The sequence below is a fragment of the Puntigrus tetrazona genome, chromosome 4 (genome assembly GCF_018831695.1).
Source record: "Puntigrus tetrazona isolate hp1 chromosome 4, ASM1883169v1, whole genome shotgun sequence".
NCBI classification, from domain to species: domain Eukaryota; kingdom Metazoa; phylum Chordata; class Actinopteri; order Cypriniformes; family Cyprinidae; genus Puntigrus; species Puntigrus tetrazona.
This window is the reverse complement of record NC_056702.1, coordinates 9,623,726-9,640,514: the sequence shown is the minus strand read 5'-3', so window position 1 is coordinate 9,640,514 and position 16,789 is coordinate 9,623,726. Positions and strand designations below refer to the sequence as shown.

Below are 16,789 nucleotides of genomic sequence, written 5' to 3'. Positions count from 1 at the left end.
CTTAAGCTGAAATCCTCTTAGACCTTATGGAAAACAGTCAGTCTTCAAAACCGCACGGGCTAAACCTGGCACGGTGTGAGAAAGATCTTCAAAACTATGCAAAACCGTTTATCTACATAGTCGTCTAAAATATACAATGCCTTTGCCACCCTGACTGGTGAATGGAACATTTGTCTTCTCATGGGGTTAGCGTTAGCATGATAGTGAACCTCATGCATGTCCCATTCACTTAGTGCTACCTTCCCATACATTATGTGACCTGAATTAATCACCATGTTCATATGCCATGGTATCGCCTTTGTGTAGGTCCAAAAAGTTCTTGGGACTTGTTTTAGTTTTCTGCTCCCCCTATCGACTATTTATGGTCGATTTTTAATATCCACTTCTCTCTTTCAGCCAGAAGAGAGCAGCATAGACTTTTTCAATCTTCACACATCCTCCATTGCGCAGTCGCTCATCTCTTCGAGACCCAGACAAAAAACAAAGCTTTGTGAATCATGGCGTTACATTGTTTAGGTCTTGAGAAATAACATTTTTGAACATATTTAATTTACAAGTTATGCCATGTCCTCTGTGGAGGACGTCAGTACTCAACATGTAATTGCATGAACGCACATGAAAAGACAGATCACCAATCAATTTGTTTTAATACCAGACTTTTTATAAGGAGGATCATATGTTATATAATATGTAACAGAATGATTTTTCCCGTTAAACACAATGCTATCCATTACTGTATCTAATTTCCATATTAATGTGTTGTTGTGACATGTTGAAAAAAAGTGTAATTGCTCAGATTTTCTATATAATATCTAATTTGATTTTATTCAATTGGGGTTTTTTTATGCAAAATATGTAATGAACATGCGGGAAGTCATATTTTGATTTAAAACCCCATAACATTTAATATTAGTTCATTCAAATAATCACATGAATCAGATTCTAATCATTTCCATAAGAATCCCTAAAATAATGTCAGCCATCCAAACATTTGGTATCTTGTGAAAATCTGTGCTCTTTACAGAACATCCGGACATAAAACACCGGCATGTAAGATCTCAGAGAAATTCCCTGAAATCTAATGTCTTGTACAAAGACAGAACTCAGGATACGGTTAGCTAGTGATCAAACGACACTGTAATTAAATAAATAGTTAAACTTTTGAATAGCACTCAGTCACCAACTGTTAAGATTTTGTTTATAAGTGCTGCTATTGAAATCAAACTTATTGTAGGCTGGTTACTTTTACTTCTTACTAGATACTTTTACTTTTAAAGGTTTCCTTGGTACTTTCTGGTGACTCACAAAGAACATCCTGTTTCACTGGAATAATTAATAAGTTCGAAGGTATTAACCACCGGCTGATTTTACTAAGGTGTGTGTGTGTGTGATTAACGATGAGATGTATTTCCGCGAATCGGTTCTTTTGAACCGGTTCGAAAACGGCTCTCCAGCGATCCTTTTACGCTGCGACGCAATCGCCAATCTTCCAAAAGACTCCAATAAAGCCATCTATAAATGTTACTTAGCTTTTTCGGGTTTGTCGTCGTTTAAGGCGTTACCGCTCACAAAACCATAAAGTAATTTAGGAAACGCGTTAATAAAACTGTCGCAGAGGAAATCTCACAGGGATTTTGTGTTAACTGGCGGTTTGCGATGCAAGTAAAAAAATATAAGGACGGGTTTTTTGTCCGTGAAAATCCACTGTTTTGTGAATCGTGTCGGTTTTGTGAACGAGTCGTCGGAACGATTCCTTCTTTCGCGTCGCGGGAATTTCTGCGAGCCTCGAGTTCTGAACGCTGGAAACTCCCACTTCAAAGGGATTTTAATGTGATGTCACGATGACACGAAATGGAAAGCGGCACACATTCACTGGCACAGCTGTAACTACTCCCCGCACGGGCAAGACCAGCATCTCTCCTGGTGAGAAAGACGAACGTTTAAACTTTTTCCTCGCGGGCTGTTTTAGGGGCCGTTCGGCGCATCGCCTCGCTCCTCCGAGGAGCATCAAGGAAGTACGCGTTTAGCGCTATTCGGCAAACGCCAGTTTAAATGAGCATAAAGGATCGCAGACTTCCGGTGTTAATGGAAGCGCGGCTCGTGCGTGCTTTTTATCTTTGACGGACAGCTGTGGATCTCCGCGAAACATGCCCGAACTCGGCTTTCTGAAGATCTGCTTCATCGGAAGCGCGTTTTCCTTTCTGGCGGCTCTGTTTGGGCTGCTTGACTGCGTCGGAGGACTGATGTACCCTCAAGGGCCGGACTGGGCAGGCGACGGCCGGACGGAGAAGCTTCCCATCGTGTCTCCATCACGGACTGAGGCTGCCGCCGCTGCCGGCTGCACCAAGCGGAACCAGTCGAGGTGATCTGCGAGGCTTTCATTGCACTAGGAGAAGCGAGCGATGAACTGGGCTGCTGTTACTGACCTACTAAAGCCTGCTGTGGAGTTATTTCCTTCATTACACTGCTGTGAGTCAGACGTGAAGAGCATTAATAATGGCTAGTCACAGTCATGATGCCGACTCCTTACTACTTTTTTGTGTGCTTTGTTCTGGTTTCTGCAAAGAACTTGTTACAGACACGGACACATTGGACTCTAAAATTTTTTGCAATGGTCAAAAATGTAGTTTTTTTTTAATATTTGTTCTTTTTCTATGTTTATATGAAGACTGTGTTTAACTGTGTTTGTGTAACATGCTGTGTTCTCCGTAAGAAACGGGCGTTAGGCAGAAAACTTTGGGGTTTCGGGTGAAGAGGGTCTGAAAGATATCAGCTAAAGGTTGTTACAAACTCCCCGTTTCGTGTTAAACTGAATTAGAAATATGCAGTTGCACTGTATATCACTAGCTGCGGTCTGTTTTTATGCACTACTAGTAAAAAAAATCAATTAAAAAAAGCAAAAAGTGTTTTTATTTAGTAAAACACCATTTCAGGTTATTCATAACTTTTATTCAACTTTCAGCGCTTTTCTGAGTTTTCTTGTTTTGTGTTTTTTTTTTTTTCTCTTAGCAGTTTCTCCATGGAAATCCGTTCCTCCAAGACATTCTTCCGCAGATAGCGACATGTTTTTGCAAAGCTGAAGTTGCATATTGGCAGCTTTGAAAAGAACCTTGAAGTGGATGATTGTTATTGAGCAATATGATCTAGCCAAGCCTTTCCATAAAAGCCACAGCCCCACTTTTTAATGGGTTTTTTTTCTTATGAAAGTAGCTGCTTTCAGCATTTCTTTTGTGCTTAAATCTCAGTTTGGTTAAATCTCTTTGGTTTTGCTTCTTTTTATTATTATTGGTCTTGTCCTCAGTGCTAGTATTTCATGTTTTTTCAGGATGTTTCCCATGAATCTAGTGACTAGTTCACACATGCTGAGTCATGGAGTCAGGGAGAGATAAAGAACATCTTGTTCCTGTGATAAATCTTACAACCAAGATTATTGATATAAAAATATAATATGAGCATCATATTTTTGTATGTGGTTAAAATATAAAAATAAATAAATAAATATAAATATATATATATATATATATATATATATATATATATATATATATATATATATATATATAAAATCAATGTCATGTACTAAATATGGCAATTTTCACTGAAAAATCTCTCCACATCAAATAAATAGGTTATTTTAAAAACCGTTCACAGAAAGGTTACGTAGGGAGCCCAATATGCTTTTCTATGGCATTATTGCTTACTGCTTATGGAAACTGCATGGGAAGGCTTTCACCAGGTACTGTAGACGTGTATATTAGCTGTGCCTGTCACACTCGGTCTGTTTTCAGGGGTCTGAGCATGTTTTTTGGCCCGTATGCGAGCACTCTGGGTCTCGGTTCGCTAAAAACGTGCACTGTGAACACACATCGGACCGGTCTCACTTGTTTTGTCCATGTGGTTTGGTCGTTGGATGTCTCCTAACAAGTCAGCTGTTCATCATGACTGCTGCTTCTGGTGGATGCTCTGAATTTTCGATACCTATATGAGCTCGCGCACCAGCTGGAACTAAACCACGCTCTCTGTATGTGTGTATTGGGTTTAAACGGTCGAACACCCATGGTTCACATAAACACAGTTGGTTTTGTCTTGGATGAATGTATATATCGAAGAAAGAAATGTGCGTCAACCGATCTGTGCGGTGTAGTAGCCTACAGCTGCCTAATATTACAATCAGTAGAATCATTAATGCATTTTATTTATTCTATTTATTTCTTTTTTTTAAATTGTGTATTTAAGAATACATGTACTGTACTTGGAAAACTTAAAGCAGTTTATTATATGCTTTTATTTTGGGGGGTTTTCTATATGAATATCAGCAGGTTTAAGGCCAGTGAGGAGCCATATATTGCCATATAGCTTAACGTGTTGATTAAAATTAAGAATGTTATGAATGTTATCTTTGTGTTTCAAATGCATTTAGCAGCCATTAATAATACACAGACTCATGTTTTTTACAGTCTAATATGTTACCATAGACATTCCCTTACCCCACTTATATGGTTTTTAATTTATTTTTATCTATGCAGGTCTTAGGCTCATAAAGTCTTCCTCTTTAAGTGGGTCCTCTTTCAGGAACAGCCACAGTGTGAACACAAAGAAAACTGGGTCTTTTTTTTCCCCACTTGGTCCACTTAAAGGTCTAGGTTTGTTTTTTTTAAAAGAGGACTCAATTGAGAAAACACCCCCGCTAAGCAACAACAGCGCTCTCTTTTGGATGAGACAGAAATGCGTGTGAGCACAACCGAGTATAAACTTCTCTGAAGCTTCAGTGTCTCTCCACGATCCTCTGCTGTATTTTGCGTATGTAGCACCCGGTTGACGACGACTAAAAAAAACCTAATCGCTTGTGATTGTTCCAGAAAACTTTGAACATCCACCCTAACAGGAAGACGCAGCTAAGAATAGTTTCCTCCCTCCCTCACAGATAGGGGTTCCTCGAGACGCTTTTAGAAAAAGCCCCTCCAGCAGTAGCTATCTAAATACTGCTCAGGTGGTGTTAAATACTAATATACAGCCGTGTGCAGGAAAACAAGATGGCCTGACAGGAGTTCGTTTGGGAAAACACCTTCTTTATTGTATACTTGCATGGGAATTCGTCGTTGGCTCCACCCTGCGAGATGGAAAATTACACAAAATACATATAATTATTAAAACAGGACAGAATCAGACTCACGCAGCGCCTTCCTCTTCTGGTTTCGCGCCCTGACATTTAAGTATGATGCGGTACAATAAAATGCATGTCTCAAAATGTTGTTTTTTTTAATGCACGCTTACAAAATGTTATTATACACTAAACATGCTTGTTTGTATGCTTATTTCCTCTGACAATTGAGCATCGAAAAAGTTTTATCTGTCCAACATACATTCATGCTAAGTCTGCGAAGTAGTTTGGACGTTAAAAATGTCTCATAAATAACTGACATTTGCCTAAATTTTTAGTTTTGAACGCAAATGTATAGCTCACGTTCCTCTTTTCCCTGTTTAGCTTTGCTTTTACTGGAATTGCACACTAATTATGTGGGCTTTACCACATTGCACCCGAAAAGAAAGACAAAAAACGACATGAAATTTCCAATTTTCATGTAGTTGTTGTTATTATAGGCTAACTATTGTTGATCCTATTTTTAATTTATTTAACCTGAATAAAAACGAGCCGTGATCACTTTTTTAAAAAAAAAATCTTTTTCCTATGTGGTACAAGCATTAAACAGACTATAACTTTATCCTTTCTCAGACTTTGACAGTTCTGAAAGCAGATTTGTACAGATTTGTCCTCTTTTCTCCGTTTAGTTGAGTGGTTTGGTCTTCCTTTCCCCAGCTGAGCCAAATGCTGATATGGCGGCGACATACTAATGCTGTCTCATCTCTCACTTGCCTCATTTAGTGAGACCAGCATAACCGCACACTGGTCACTGATCCGCGTCTAAGGACCCCACCGATGGAAGACGTCTCGTCCCTCATGACTGTCGGGGAGGGCAGGCGATGCTAGTCCACAGCAGGGAGTGGGATTGCATTCCTGATGCCAGAGAGCATACTTGGCATTCCTGGCTTCTCCTAGTTGCTCTCAATGAGCCATTTGACTGGCGCTGAGGATTTTTTTCCCCCAGAGTGGCAGACTCGGCCTCTGACGGATGAGAGTTGCTGCTCGGGAGAATAGGAGACCATTCATGCCATACTGGGAACAGAATGATGCCATTGAAATGTGGCATGCACCGAGGAAAATGTCGAAAAGTGCCACGACTCAGTTCTGTGCGATTTGGGTTGTTTTTGGTCAAATAAAGCATGGCATAAATATGTTGAAACGCTTACAAAAAGAAGCAAAAAGGACCTATTCTTCTGCAAAGTGGTATGATTTAATTCTGTGTGGTTTAGATTTAGTTTGTTTCTACACATTTATGCAAAATACTGACAATAGTCGTGAAAAGATTTTTCTGTATTCGGGTGCAATCGTTCAAATCGGTTATAATCTTGTGGCAAAATGTTTTCTCATCTGTTTCATTCAGTATGGGACAACTGTCAGATACAAAAATTGTCTCAAACGTTGTAAAAATTATGAAAAAAGTAAGAAACTTGCATATATATATATATATATATATATATATATATATATATATATATATATATATATATATATATATATATATATATATATATATATATATATATATATATATATATATATATATATATATATATATATATATATATATATATATATATATATACATACATATATACATATACATATATATATTTATACACACACACAGATTATATTTATATTTACAAATACACATTTACATTCATATTTGTATATATATATTTGTTCATATAATTTATATATTTAATATATAAACAAATTCTTAATATACACACACAGACAAAACTTTGTTTTGAATGCAACTTGTTTTGACTGTTTTTAAATGTTGTGCCACACTAATAATATAACATTTTATGTGAATATTTAAATATGCAGTGTTTATTTTATATATATATATATATATATATATATATATATATATATATATATATATATATATATATATATATATATATATACACACACACACACACACACATATAAATTCAAGATGGCGCTGTTGAGTTCGGCTGCCGTCACGACCTGCTCTCAGCAAAACTTTTTGTTTTTCTGTTAATTATTAGTATTTTGGACAGTCTGCGCGGTTTTCTTTATATAAGATGGCTATCACTAAATATGATCGAGCCACTCTTATATCTATTGGTACACTTATTTACACTTTATTTTTAAACTTTGCACACTTTTTATACATATTTTTATACATATTTTATATTTATATATATTTAAATTCTGTTTTCTGTTTTCTATTTTGATGCTGGACGGTTGTAAAAACATTTCACTGCATGTCGTACCATGTATGTATGTATGTGACAAATAAAATTTGAAATATATATATATATATATATATATATATATATATATATATATATATATATATATATATATATATATATATACACACACACACACACACACACACATATACATACACGTATATACACACGCATGCATACATACACACACACACACACACACACACACACATATATATAATTTAAAGAAACAGTAACTGAAAGTACTTCCACCGTGTGTTTTTATTGCTATCCTTTGTAATGCCTGATTTCCTTACATGTACCATTGTCTTGAAGTACCTAGGGACACAGCGGTGTCTTTTCAAGCAGAACGGTATCATCTTTGGATACAATCACCGTACCGTGACACCACTACAGTACTTTCGTCCCACCTCAGCATTCTTTCCCTATCTTGCACCGTACACATCCATCCACACTGTCACTTCCATGTGCCACATTTAGCAGCGCTCGTTCTCCGCTTCCCGTTACGCTCGATTGTAGGCAGAGCTCAGGAGCGTACGGTGCTGAAACCGAGGCTGTAACGTCATGCTCGACTCTAAACCTCACCCACCCTCCCAGAGGCGAGCAGCTCTTTCACAGGCACAGGCGCAGACGGACTGACTGGCTGGAGCTGTGGCGGATTGCTGTAAGTATCGCCTTTGCGCGAGATTCCGTGGCACATCGCGGTCGGAACGGCTCGCGTGCGGCGCGGGGATTATGATGTCACAGTTCGATTGATACATCGTGGCGGAACGTTACGGCGTTGCAAAGCGAGACCGGCTCGGGGGTTTGCGGAAGAGCAGCTCGGATGTCTAGAATATGGCGGAGCTGGAGTGAAACAATTCAACTCCTTAGATTTGCCAGACTCGGCTCCGCGGCGAGGACGGTCTCGCCGGGAACTTTGCGTGGAGGCGCGCGAGGTTCGCGGGGTTGCGTTGCGCGGAGAATGGCGTTTTTTTTTTGTTGTCTCATGCCCACGGCGCCGTGGAAGTTATAGCGGAAATGGAAAAGTTGTACGAATGAGTAGTTTAACGAAGCGCGGATCGTCGGCTTCTAACCGTCAAAGCGGCGTTTTTCGACACGGTTTGCGTAAAGAGACGGATAAGGAGAGTCAGGCGTTGTGGTAAAAGGCACATTTAGCGCTTCTAACGCGGTCTTTCCTTCTAGATTTGACTGATTACCGGCCCCGCCTAGTTCTGTTCTGTTCCGTTCCTCGGTCGAGGGAGATGACTAGTTCATTCAAGAAGAACTGGAGAAAACGAGACGCGATGGAGTGCCTGTCAGATCACGTAGGAATACTTCGTACTCCTGCTTTTCGGGATTACGGAATGAATACCAAAAAAAAAGAAATAGTCATGTTTGCATTCCACTTCATAGACCAGAAAACATCACAGGGCCCTTATAGACTCCTAGTTGGATGTGACATTTTGAATATTGTCCTCTGAGAAGGGATGTGAGGCTGAAGTCTCTCAAAGAGGTTGTTAAAGAAGATCCTGTTGCTTCTCCATGCATTTTTAATGGCTTGATCTTTAATGACGGGGCTCTTGTCAAATTATAACGGCCTTTCTCCAAAGGTGTGTGTACGCAGGCTGCTCTGAGGTGGCTTTGTGTCTGCTGTAAAGTCTGTGTAGAAATGCCGTTTCGCATAAATAACTACCAAAATGCCTCAGCACGTAGTATCTGCGTCTGATGCCGGTTTGTTTCTTCGGGAATGAAATGCAGCATCAGTGCAGCCTTAAGGTGCGGTCACACTTAACGTTATTCTGCAGCTTTTATGGACGACATCTAGCTATTTCAGTGGGAGTTTTAACGATTGGGAGTTTTGTGTGCTTTTCTATTCGTATTTCACCCGTGTTCAAGTTGGTCACACGAATCGGCCACACTCACCAACAGAAAAACTGCTTGGTTTGACAGTGAATAGAGTGTGATACATGGCTGCGCGTTGGTGATGAACCTCTTTTTTTTTTGCCTGCTAAATTTTGCTTAGAAACTAGCCATTGCGACAGCACATTTTCTGTAATTTCATAGCATAGTTTTAACCTTTGCGCTATTTAAATCCTAAAAACGCCTTTTCATAGTATATATGGAGCGTCTGTGCCACCTTTCCGTTGTAAAATGCTTCGAAACTCCATTTTAAACTGTGTGGAAATTTGTATAGGTTTGTTTGCTGCAATATTTGCGGCAACTTGTGCAACCAGCTATCGAGTGAACACCGTTTCCTGTTTCTGAGGGGGTCTTGAGCAAACACTTGTCATTCCCAATCATGGAAAAGTGGGCAGCAATATATCTGTCACTGCCAAAGGCAGATAAGTGTATGTGCACCCTGACGTTTCCTGTGTCTCTTTTGTCAGCTTACTAACTTTGTGTGAAATATGAGTTAACACAGTCATAGCTTTGCTTTTGTTTACTTTTAAATAAATAATTTTATGCACGTGTACGTACGTGTTCAAATTCTCGAATTGAGACGCCAAGCTTGTTACCATACCAGTACTTGGCGCACATCTTTACTGGAGTGTCGGGTTGGGACGACCTTACCCTAGTGGGGTCTGACCCCAATCCCGTCGCTCCTAGAGCAAGAGGAAGGAAATCACAGTGATAGTGTGTCCTCTTGGGCACAGAGGAATGCCGGTCTGTAGGCTCTGTTGAAAATAACAAAATGAAGAGATGTGGACTTCCTTTCAAAGAAGGCCGCCCACACCGTTTGAACACCCTTTTAAAAAAAAATCTGGGCTGGGTCCTGGAAGAAACGTCTATATTTAGAGCCACATCTGCTAGGATGCGCTGAGTTCAGGTATCGCTTTCGTGTAGTTCCTAGTTGTTTTGTATAATTATAGTCGCGATTGTTGCGGTTGACAGTGTGGTTCTTGCTTTGAGCCGTATCAGGACTTCCCAGCGGCGTTCTCGTGGGAGTCAAACCGTATGCAAACAAACACGGGGTCTGTCAGGGAAGCAAATATCTCTTTGACTTTGTAAATGGCACTTCTAATACAGCTGTCGGGACTGATTCCTCCGGAGGGCCGTGTCTGAATAACCAGCCTGCTAGTCTGAATTACGCTCGGCGTTCTTCTAGTGTCGCTATATTATGGGGTCTGCAACTGGTTGATTGTAGGGTTTTCAATTGAAGATCCTTAAGCTTTACCTCGTGAGCCCCTGGTATCGAATGTTAGTAATGTTGAATATTAGTGGTTAAAAACCAACCAAGGCTTTGACATTTGACTAGGAAACGGAATAGCGTTTCGAAGCCAGTGGGTAATGATATGACAAAACATTAACTGCCAGCTGTCGGTAACTGTTTGAGACTTTTAGAGGAACCAACTGAGCAAAAAGGAAAGGAGATGCTCTGGAGAGGAAGAGCATGACAGTGCAGGGAAAAGAAGGCTGTCCACGTCCCTCTGCAAATTGGACCACTTCCTCTTTAGGCCAAAGGGCCTCATGAAACCTGGTGGCCCTGTCACGCCTTCCTTCCTCCTTTCAAGTCATATGATTTGTCGTGTGAGACTGGGGGTAAAGATATCTGCGGGTTTGATACAGTACAGTACTTTTTTTAGCTGATATCAAGTGGATCTCGGTATAAGAAGTCAGAGTTGGCTCTCAAGTTGTTTCCAAGGGTTACTGAGCTAATGCGGTGTAGCTCAGCTTGACGCTCACGTTTTCTAACGCTTATCCCAAAGCAATTCCTCCATCTATTCCCACACATCATTGTCCTCATTTAAGCATGTAAGCCATGACTGATGACTGTGGCAGCTATTTGTGACTTGCAAGATTGAGGCCTTTTCTGAGTCTATGATCCAGAAATAGACATTCGATTCACGGTTACGATCCGATTGAGGTTCAGATATTTGTTGTTGCTTTCTGTATGTACGCTGATGTTGAAAAATGTTTTTTCTTTAAAGAAAACGCTGCTTTTTTTCAACAAGGATGCACTGCATTGATAAAGTATCAGTTTAGAAAGAGCGAGCTCGCCTCTGAAGACGGTGAAGACATTAATAATGTTATGCAAGATTTCTATTTCAAATAAATACAGTTTGCTATTAAATAATCATTACAAAAACGTATCACGATTTCCACAAAAGTACGAAGCAGCACAATGTGACGCTGAAAAACCAAAAAATGTTAAAATAGTAAAGATGTATTGCGATATCTCACTGTATTACTGTTAAATACGTTTAAAGACTTCTCAGAAATGGGCTAAAAAAATAAATATAAATTGGAAAAGCATAGTGAAATCGTCCGTACGTTCACAACGTTAGTTTCCTACTACCCGGCATTTATGACAACTCCTATTAGGCTGAGATCTGATTTAGAAATGCCCAATGAAATGGTTTGAGCAACAAGTTCAAGTAGCATTGCTCATTTGTCTGCAGAGAATTATGTGTGTGTGTGTGTGTAAACGCATCCCTGGGGTCTATATGCTGTAGTCAGTCAGACGTCAGATGCCCTGCCATGTGTTGACATTTGACACTAGAGGTTGGGCTGAGTTCTCATTGATCTCGTCTCCCGTTGCTCCTTTTCCTTCCATAATCTGCCTCCCGACTTGTTGTTTTCCAGTCTCTAAGCAGCTTACTGGTTCTAGCAATAGAAATCGTGCTATTGCCTTAGTCTTAGTGACATTGTTTTGACAGGGGATGTTTGACACCCCTGCCCTTTGGGCCAGCGTTCGTAATTGTTCTAGGCATCGGTTGCCTTGTAGTTTAGCGTAGCTAGATCAGAAGTGCGCCTAAAATTGTACCTCCGTGTAAACCTCCGGTTTACATGGTAAGGGAGAAGTTTGCAGTTAGTCACACAGACCTGTATGACTTTACTTTCTTCCGTGGAACACACAAGGAGATGCTTTGCAGAATGCTCATGCTGTTCTTTTGCATACAGCGAAAGTGAACCGCAAACTCCAAAAGAGGAAGAAAAAGGCAACATGCTGAAGGTTGAATAAATACTGAATTTAACTTGTTCAAATCTGAGATTTGACAGCTACAGTATACAGACTACTAGTGTGTTGATCCGAAGTATAAGAAAGATGCTTTATTATCATCCATGAAATATTTTGAGTCCACAAATGGAGAGGATCTTTTTGTCACTTTTGAAGCTTGGTCACCATTCAGAGTTATCGCACGGAAAAAAGCAACACGAACATCCTGCCTGACTTTTTTTTTTTTTTTTTTGGTCACCGAAAATAGGTTTTGGAATGACATGAGGGTAAGTTAATGGTGACAGAATTTTCATTTTCTGTTTCTGTGAACAGAAATTGAGACTGCTCTGCTGGAGAGGATGTGAGGAAAAAGAGCAAATGTTCGCTTTGGTAAATCATTTTAGATGCTCTCTCAGCAGAACCCCCACCGATTCGTTGCATCAGAAGGAAACGTCTGATTGTGAAACCATGATTGCTACTCCATGTTTGTTTTCACTCATTCTCCTTGACAACCTGTAACCTAGGTGAGTTGATTGACTTGCAAATAACATGTTGGGCTTCAACACAGATTTTGACAGGGCCAGTTAAAACTGCATCATTTACCAAAACAAAGGCCTTTTCTATCTGCTACGTGGGCCATCGGATCTTTTCAAGTTGTTTTTTAACGCTGCTGTAGCTCAGATCAAAAGGTTTAGCTTACTAGCATTTTAAACCTTTACATATTCTTGATCGCCAACAATGGGGTCTCATTCATAAACATTGTTCATAATAAGCTTTTTGTGTGTTAGTAAGTCTAAGATCTGATAGATCATTTGACGCAATTAGATTTCTTTTGTACCGGTTGAATACAATTAATGGCAAACGGTGAGCCAGACTGTGTCATTATACCTTTTTATTTCAGTCTGTCTCTGATGTCAGGGCCTTGTGCTCGTTCCTAGAGATGATTACATGGTTTCATCCAGATTTGAGTTCGAAAAAGAGCTGCGTTTAAAAACACAACAAATACGGTATTTGTTTTCAGCCCTGCTGCGGTTTGTGTTAATTACAGACATGAGACCAGTTTATGTAGTCATTACCACTAGACTGTGTTGCTTTGACACAGATTTACTGCAGGCTATGAGTTTGCCATGCTAAATTCACCGGAGCTATGATGGCACGTGCGTAGCCGGCTGCTAGCTGAGGTGCTAATAACTTTGCCGGCTGGTTATTGGCTCCATCCTGACTGCAACAGCACCTTTGGCTCCGAGTTTAGCCAAGTCTGGCATATCTCTCACCTTTAGCCTTATCTGCCACAGCTCTGCTGGGGTTCAGTTCTGCACGGGGATGGTTCACTCCATGACAGATATACTTGTGGCTGTTTTTACTGGCTGCTTCTGAAGGCCATTAAACATTCATTTGTCTTTCATAAACTTGGCATAGCCTGTTAAATGGGCACGAGGCTTCCTGTTGTGGTCACTTTCGTAAAGATCACATGTCAGTGTCGTGTATTCAAATATTAAAATCCTGGCGGATAATATATTAAGGGTAAACTATTATCGGCGCGGATATATATACAATTGGACTTTGCTTAGATTTCCCCTAAACGTCTTAGAAGTACGTAAACCACTGCGGCAAACTCTTCTAGAAATGCTGCGAGTTAGCTTAAAAGTTTAAACGGGCATCAAAATACGCATTGTTTGTGTTTTACCACTTACCATGAGAAGTCATTCCTACTGGAAAACCTGCGAAAGCTTCAAGAGTTTGTTTTATTTATGGCACCGTAGTGAAAAGATTTGCTCAAAGGAACCCACTGCCGAGAAAAGGATAATACGGACCGTATGATCGCCTGATGCGTTTTGTTTTGCCGCTTTTCTTCAAGGACGTAGGAAACACCTTTGATGGAACCTGGCACACAAAGCCCAGCTTATAGGATTCCAAGGACCCCTTAATCGCAGTGGATATAGACTGGTTTCTTAGCGTTTATGGCGGTTTAGGGTGGCTTTGCACATGAGGGGGAGACCACGGAAAAGTCAGAGGTCAGGCTTTAGGCCTCCTGAGTTTATGGGGTCACAGGTCATGGTGGTGACTTGTAGAGCCATGTATACTCAACCTCATTAAAGTAATAGATTGTGGGAAATTTCAAATGTGATAAGGAAGGGGTTGAAGAATTCCCATGTTGAAGGCTGCTTTAATAGAGTCTTCATGGAGTTCTCAGCTCACTATAACCCGTTTAATAGAGTAAATTAAAGCATTCCGGTCATAGATACACGAGACCATTAGTGAAGCACTCGGAAGTGGCAGCATTTTCTTTTTCTCCTGGTGAAACTATTGATGCAGAAATTACTCTTTTCACTTTTAAAAAGCAGCTAGAGAGAAATCCATTATTTTATTTTATATTTATTTCGAATACTTATTTTTGTAATGTCATTTTATGTAGCAATAATAATGATGATAGACTTATTATAACTTTTTTTAAACATTTTTGTAACTATTTTTAACTGTTACTTGACTATTGTTATCATATGTTTGTTTAGAACTTAAAAATAATTGTGTGACAATGTCCTTAATGTCGAGCCTTGGTCTTTTTTATAGCCACATTACAACAGCAGTTCTCATTAAAGCGTGGCCTTGATCATAGATATCTTTGAAGCCGTACACTTGTAGATTTGTTATTTGGTTAATCCAGTCTGCTGCTCTGATTTGTGGCTGTCAGCTCAGGCCAGTTGTTGTTTTGTGAGGCTCTCTAAATAGACGTCCTTAAACAGCTCTGTGGATTTTAAATTAATCCCACCCAACATCTTCAGATCGACTCAGGGACTGTGTTTAGTGCACTACTGTAGAGCTCTCATGTATCATCTGCATGTACGTGACCCATTCATGTGTATATGAGTCTCTCTGTTTTGCGCATTTGCACATCTTTTGAACGCCAGTCTCTTTTATGTTTTAAGATGCATTTTTGTTTTTTTTTTCCCAGCTCCGACGAGCATGGCGTTCGTCTCTCCGGGGACGTGCATTCGCACTTACGTATATTTGCATACGAGTATTCGCCTATTTGTACGATGCCGCACGCCGCGTTTTACCTCCCCGCTTGCCTCTCTCGTCGAAATATCGGTTGACTTTTCTATGGAGTGACATGTTCAGACTCCCTCCGATGAATCCCGTGGGAGAACGTGGTGCTTCTCTCCACGCTCCTCAGAATAGCAAAGCTAACCACCCCTGCAGATCCCAGCAGTCTGTTCAGCTCCGAGAAAAGAAAGCCGCCAGGCACCAGCAGGCACGAGCAATCCCGGCAGGCCGACTGTCTTCCCTCTGCTGTCCTCCTAATTCCATTTGCACTGGAATTGACTGAATGACTTTGTTTGCTATAAAACACAGTTTTTCTTAGCTTGATATATTCAAACCGAAAGCAATTATAGTTTAATTATCCATCTTCCTGGGACCATAAATGAAATTGATTTGGACCTACATTTTGACCATAATTAGCTTAATGATTGCTGTTTATTACTGCACTTTTCTATGCAACAGCTGACACAACACTTCCTTTTTGCAGAGGGATTTCCCTCTGGGTGTGGATTTTTTACCGATGTGTCAAGGCATAACATCCATTAAAACCAGAGGGAATGCTTACGTTTTCCTTTGCCTCTTTAATTATTTTAAATGTAATTTGTATTTGAATAGTTTTGGGCATCGTTTGACAAACGACAGTCATGCAACAGTTCCGTTTAGAACTTACCTGCGTTTTAAAGAAGTACTACTGGAATGAATGTTCAATCAGCTGAGTAATATTCATGAGTCAGGCCACAGTCCCCCCTGAAACCAGACTTCAGTTCTGATTGGTTGCTGGTGGACACTGAATCACATCAGCAACTCATTAAAAGTGTTGCATAATTGATTAGGGTGTTTTTAGGAACTTCTGGAACATGCTTTTCTAATGGTAAAAGTACATTAGGGAACTAAGGAGTTTCTCTGGAAATTAAAATAGATATTTTCAACATTTGCACAATGGAAATATTTGCCTCTTCCTACTTTATTTACATACATATGTGTATTTTTACTATTTATTTATTTATTTTTTAATACAGTTGACTATTGACATTAAGACACCTAAGAACTATTGCTCTATTACTCTTATTAGAGTGGCGGGTTACTTTTACCATAGAGCAAAATTACATTTTAATGTTTGCATCGCATAACTAAATGCATATGTATGGTTTTCCGATGTGGTAAACTTGTTCGATAGCTCACCCGGTATGGCACAGCATATGGACATGAGACAAGTAAAACAAAAGTTTTATGCAAAGAGAAAACAGAGTAAAAAAAAATGGTATGGCTGCTTCAGCAAATGTGTTTGTCACACTTTTGTTAGCATCGTTTTAGGGTAGGGTTTTGTGTAGGTGGTGCGTTATTCTCAAATGGCTTGTAACATTTTAGCAACCATTTTAGATAAAGCTGAATGTGGTTTTATTGCCACTAACTGGACATTTCACTTTGTTTACTACTTTATTTCAGTGTTTT

The 16,789-nt window shown here is 39.8% G+C and overlaps 1 protein-coding gene across 1 annotated transcript in view; it reads left to right on the top strand.

Moving 5' to 3' along the window:
- The first annotated feature begins 7,896 nt into the window (after positions 1-7,896).
- rap1b (RAP1B, member of RAS oncogene family) overlaps positions 7,897-16,789 on the top strand; it is a 44,623-nt gene continuing 35,730 nt past the window's right edge. Inside the window, exon 1 of the mRNA XM_043238005.1 lies at positions 7,897-8,038. The gene's annotated coding sequence lies outside the window, so the exon portion shown is untranslated. The remainder of the gene's footprint in view (positions 8,039-16,789) is intronic.